Below are 5706 nucleotides of genomic sequence, written 5' to 3'. Positions count from 1 at the left end.
GAGGTTGAGTAGTTCTCCTTACTGGTTCTCTCCCCGGGGCTAGGTGTAAGGTTTTCTGGAAAAAGTTGAGACCTTCAAACATCTGTATAGAGTCAGGGAACTCACTTGCACCAGTAGCATCAGCACCCAATACTGTATTGGTGACCCCAAAGGAAAGAGCCATAAGGAATTATTTACAGTTGATCTGATCACCTACTTAAAGTGGAAAAAATGATAAAAATTAGTACTAGTAAGAGTTTGATGACAGCTGCTCACTAATTAGAAATTGTAGTGGGGAAAAGAGCTCATTAGCTGTGGTGGCAACCGAGCATATAGAAATACCATTAGTTTCTGAAATACGAAAAATAATTTCTATTCTAAATATCACTGATATGGGTAAGGAGTTTATTAGACATTTTAACAATCTGGACTTTCAAGGCTGATCTGGGGGGCTGAGCGGTGCCCACTGACCACGTAAGACAGTCTGGGCCCCTTTCCACCCCACTGGATAGTCAAGCTCCCGCCTGCTCCAGTTCCTTCTCCCAGGCGTTCAGCCTCGTTCCTTCCTGCCAGGCCCAGCGTGCCCACCCCAGTCTCCAAGGGGTCGCCCATCATTACCTGAGCTCCGCAGGTTGCAGTCCCGACCGTCGGGGTCCAGTAGCAGCTCTGCGCCACCTTAGAAGCAGGGAGGACAGCCGCTGCGTTCCGATGTAAAGGTTGGCGGTGGTGTCGCTGGGAGGTGGAGGGCTTGGGGGTCAGAGAAGAGCAGTGTTTCGGCCAAGCCTGGAACCTGAGGCCACCCTGCTGGGAGCGACACTTCCTCCCATCTGGGCTTTGGGGAAACGGGGTTGGGGGTAGCTCAGGAGCTGGGAGCACTGTAGAAGTCCCCTCAAGGATGAGGCTGTCGGTCGTGGACTAATTCCTCGGACAGCCCGCCTCGAGGGAATGGCGGCGGGTGTCAGCAGCACGCCACCTCGGAGGGCACATGGGGCGGGGCCTTGGAGTGGACACAGTTCCCCAGACCCCGGAAGGAGAACTGGCTTGTGCTCCTGCGAGCCGGGAGCTGGTGGTGGTGTCACATTTCGGGTCGCAGATGGGGGTCGCGAAGATAGGGGGCCTAGGGGGCCGTGTTCTTCCGCCAAGAACGACCAGTCTCTAACGCAGCACAGCCTCGCGTGGCCCTCCTTGCCCTTTCGCCGTGGTCTCGGCAGCCGTGGGAATGCCGTGGGCGGGGCTGAGAGGGCTGGTGGGCACTGGTGGGGCGCAAGGAGCCCGGACCTGGGGAATCGCGTCCCGCCCTCAGAGTCGAAGCCCCGCCCGGGGCCTAGTCCGGGCCTCACCCTGGACAGAGTCCAGTCCCGGGAGCCGAGGCCCCGCCCAGCGAGTGAGTCGCTGTGGATTTGCATTCAACTCCGCGGGTCCCTCCGGTCCGCTCACCAATCAGGGTTCAGTGCCGCGCGTCCCGACAAGCCAATCGGCCGCGCGTCCGCGGGGGCGGGGGCGGGGCTCCGAGCGGGGGCGGGGGCGCGGCGCGGCCCGCGGGCAGTTGGGAGCGGGCGGAGCCGGCGCTGGACCAGGAGGCCGCTGAGGGTGACGGCGCGGGCTGCTGGCGGGTGAGGGCTTGGGGCCCAAGACCGCGGCGGTGGGTGGCGGAGGCCCAGGGCCTGGCGTGGCGGGCATGGGGCTCTCGGGGGCCCGGGCTCCTCGTACGGCGCTTTAGCGGAGGAGTTCACGGCCGCGTTCGCAAGGCCTTCGAGGGCGGCGGGCTCCGTTCGAGGAGGGCCGAGTGTGGGGAGCCCACCGCATGAGGCCCAGGGTGCCCCCGCAGGGTCCCGCGTGCGGCGCGTGGGTGGGCGTGGTGAGAATGCCCCGCGTGGAGGCTCCGGCGTGGACGAGGCGTAAAGTGCCCCGCGTGGCGGCCCAGGTGAGCGCGGTGGAGGCCTGTGCCCAGCCACAAGTGGCAGCTCCGGCTGGCGGGGACTACGCCCTTCTTGGCCTTTCCTTAAATTGTACCTTGAAGGTGGGAATCCGGTGTTTAGGTATTAAACTTTCTACTCCACGGTGGCGGGGGCCTTTCAAAGAAAATCACGGGCCGTGGGTCCGGGCTGCGATCCAGTGCATCGCACAAACCCATTTTCATTCACCCTGGTGCTAGCCGGCGGTGGCTGTGAGAGCAGAATTAGGAGAGGCCTGTGGACACAGTAATGTCAGTGCACAGGATGGAGCGAGCGTGGAAAGATCTTCAGTGTGGTTTTTCTTACCGTGCCAGTTCTGTTTCCGGCGGCAGCTCCAGCGGGCGCGGGGGCAGCCGGACAGGTTTGATGACCCTCAGGGGGCCCTGGGCACTGATTTCCCCGCTGCCAGCGAGAGGGAAGAAGTCGTTCGAGGTAGCAGCCTGGAAGGACCTTTGCTTGTAGACCAAATATGATTTTGATTTTCTGTGTCTGCTGTCTTTTCAAAAGTTTTGAGTTCCTGTATACCAAAAGACAAAATTCTACATTGAGGTAGAATTCTAAGCGCTTCTTGCCCGTTGTTTTGTAAGATTTTGTCGAAATCTGCGAAGGAGCCGTGGCCAGGTTGCCGACCCGTTGGAGGGGAGAGGCAGTGGGCTCAGTGCCGCGGGGCCTGGCCACGCTCCCCGGGGCTGGTCTTCGCTGCACCCGTGGCACAGTGCACACAGTGCCGCCTCCTGCACGTCACGCGTGTGCCAGCTCGTTTCCACACGTTAACGTGTTTGGTAGTGGACTCCCAGGTTCCTTCTACCAGTTCCTTCCCAAAGAGGAAGTTTATGTGTTGTTCAGCATTGTTGTGAGGGCAAAGGCCCATAGAAGAGCTAATAGCACGATGTCTGGCACAGTCGGAGCTTGTAAATGCTCTCCGCTCACTTCTCAGGTGAAAGGTTAGTCTGAGTAGACAGCAGGCGAGAGGAGTTGGCGAGAGGCAGCAGTTGCCCAGCGCGGGCGGAAGGATGGGCCTGGGCAGACAAAGCGGAGGTCGATGCGGGAATGGTTCTCTGCAAGCTCTTTAACCCCGCAGAGCCGCAGGGAACCCCGTCCTTCCTCCTTCCCAGCGCCTCTGCTCAGACGGTAACAGGCTTCTCTTACTGCTGCCTCCCCTTTCGGGCCTGTTTGCATTTTTCCTTCACCCACTTTCTTATCAGCTTGCCAGGGGGTGCTGCGCTTCCTGCACACGGCGTGGTGTGGGTGTGCAGGGAACCGCAGTCACTCCCAGTCTTACCTTGGCAAGGGCCTCAGAAAGGTGAGGGTTCCACACGGCGTGCCATGAAAAAGCCCGCAGTTCGACGGGTTTCTGGGAAGCAGTTACATTGGTGGTGATTCTGTAAATTGATCTTATCTTTTTGCAGAGCAATTAGCAGTATGTGATGAAGATTTTTTTAAAAAGATTTTATTTATTTATCTTTAGAGGGGAAGGGAAGGAGAGAAGGAGAGAAATATCAATGTATGGTTGCCTCTTGTAAGTCCCCTCTTGGGAACTGGCCTGCAACCCAGGCATGTGCCCTGACTGGGAATCGAACCGTGATCGTGTGGTTCGCAGGCCCGCGCTCAATCCACTGAGCTACACCAGCCAGGGCTATGTGATGAAGACTTTGATTTGGGAATCCCAGTTGTTTTTTAAAGACTTTATTTACATTTTAGGGAGGAAGGAAAAGAAACATTGCTTAGTTGCCTCTCGCAAGCCCCCCAACCAGGCCCCCAACCCAGGGTGTGCCTTGTCCAGGAACCAAACCTGCAACTTTTCGGTTTGAAAGCTAGCGTTCAACCCACTGAGCCACAGCACACAGGACCAGAATCCCAGTTTTTAAAACAAGCTCCTGTGTGCAAACCCGTGTGCCAGCGTGGCATAGTGCTGCACAGCCAGTAAGCATGTTCTGGCAACCCCGTTCTGTCCTTCCCTCCCAACAAACGGAACCATTTAGATCCGTGGAACTGTGTTAAAAACACGGCTTAACCACAGAGGTGAAAGAGCAGTGTGCACAGCAGTCCACTGCCGCAAAGACGTGTGACGTGGACAAGGATCAGCGGGTTACAGTGATGTGAGGAGTTTTATTTAGAATCAAGATTGCTTTCCCCTGAACTAGAGTTTCGTTTGTAGCCACTTGGAAGTTCAAATGCAGAGAGATACTATGATGTTGTAGGGTGCCCTGGCTACTCTTTCTTCAGGCTTCCTCTCCCCAGCTCATCCTCCTTGTGGCTTCTCAGCTGTGGACTGGAAGTAGGTGTGAGATTGCAGCCAGAGCTCTTAGGTTGGGCCGTGATGCCCCTCGCTGCCCAGCAGCCCCGTGTCTGCACACGCTGCTCTTTTTCCAGTTGGTCTGGTCCCCTGTCCACTGCAAGGCCCAGTTCCAGCCTCAAGCCTGGGAAGCCTCTCTGGGTCATGCTAGTAGCACCCCTTCCTCCACGTTGCCTCGTACTTTCTGCTCTCGGTCCTGCAGTGGGGAGGTGGTCCTGGCCACCTGCATCGTTGTCTCCCCTTCCAGACCTCTGTGTGCTTGTGTGTGGCCTCCAGAGTCCCTCAAATAAAGAGCAGACAGCGCACCATGGAACCAGGGTGGGGTTGAGACCACTTGCAGAGCTGGTCGCAAAAATAGTACCAAACTATTTTAACGTCTGAATAAAGGCCCAAACGTCTAAGTAAAGGCCCAGAATGCTTCTAATATTAAACACTGAAATAAACATGAGCTACATATATTTTTGAGAAAGAGTAATACTAAAAACAAGATGATTTCTAAAGCACTGATTCCAGTTTAGAGTCATGAGTGGCCGGAGCATCTCCCAGCAGCTCAGGGCACCAGGTGGGACCCACCCTGGACAGGACACCTATAAGAGGGCCACCCACATTCCTAGGTGGGGGAGGAGCCCGGAGCCCCCGGAGGAACTCTTGTGGACACAGGAGACCGTGCACACTCCACACAGACAGCGGTCTTGGTGGAGATCCGTTTTTTTCTTCATCAATTTTTTTCTTCATCGACGTTATAATGAAATGATGGTGAGCAAAATGACATTATTTGAGGGCCTGCTTGCTTTGTGTTTTCTGGTCCTCCTAAAAGAAGCAACCAAAAATATTTCTCGGGCGGTGGATTTTTTTTGCACAACGGAAACTTAAGCAGCTGCCTTAGTGCAGATGACGGGCTACTTCTGTCTGCGGAGCCATGAGCCGGTTTTCCAGCCGAGCCAGGGAGGCAAGGCAGCCAAGTCTGGGCTGGAGTCCTGACCCTGTCACTTCTGAGCTGTGTGTTCCGTAGCAGGCAGCCTTGTTTTCAGTAGACTTTATTTTTCAGAGCAGCTCTTAGTTTACAGCAAAACTGAGTGAAGTTACAGAGATTTCCCACAAGAACCCTGTCCCCACCTGGCACAGCCTCCCTGGGTATCAGCATCCCCTCAGAGGTGACATTTGTTAACCAACCTGCATTGACAAGTCATCACTCAAAGACTTGGCAGACTTTTGAGCCAGATTTTTCCAACTTCAAGATGAAAATATGTCTTGAGGTGGTTTTTTAAATTATTAAATGAGAATGGATGCATAAAAAATGGATTTGTCCATTTGGTGTAGGTAGCACCAAATGTCAGTAGTGGAAATTGTATCCAGCAACCAGAAATATTTTTAGGGATGAAGACCACAGAGCAGTTCAGTCATGTGGAGGGAAGGTGGGAAAACGAACTGGGGCCTCCGTGTCTGATGGCAGCCTCGCTGTGCTTCCAGTCCAGC

At 55.3% G+C, this 5706-nt stretch overlaps 1 protein-coding gene across 3 annotated transcripts in view; it reads left to right on the top strand.

The window, feature by feature from the left end:
* Positions 1-1533: 1533 nt before the first annotated feature.
* Positions 1534-5706, top strand: part of FARP2 (FERM, ARH/RhoGEF and pleckstrin domain protein 2) — an 86816-nt gene continuing 82643 nt past the window's right edge. For 2 of the 3 annotated variants that reach the window (XM_037069269.1, XM_037069267.1), the window contains exon 1: positions 1534-1592. The gene's annotated coding sequence lies outside the window, so the exon portion shown is untranslated. Of the gene's footprint in view, positions 1593-1635; positions 1904-5706 lie in introns of those variants that run through there. The other variant, XM_037069268.1, reaches the window with a different exon arrangement.

The sequence above is a fragment of the Sturnira hondurensis genome, unplaced genomic scaffold (assembly GCF_014824575.4).
Source record: "Sturnira hondurensis isolate 20B ecotype Veracruz unplaced genomic scaffold, ASM1482457v3 Scaffold0018493, whole genome shotgun sequence".
Classification (NCBI taxonomy): domain Eukaryota; kingdom Metazoa; phylum Chordata; class Mammalia; order Chiroptera; family Phyllostomidae; genus Sturnira; species Sturnira hondurensis.
Note: the sequence above shows the minus strand (reverse complement) of the source record. Positions and strands in the feature narration are given on the sequence as shown.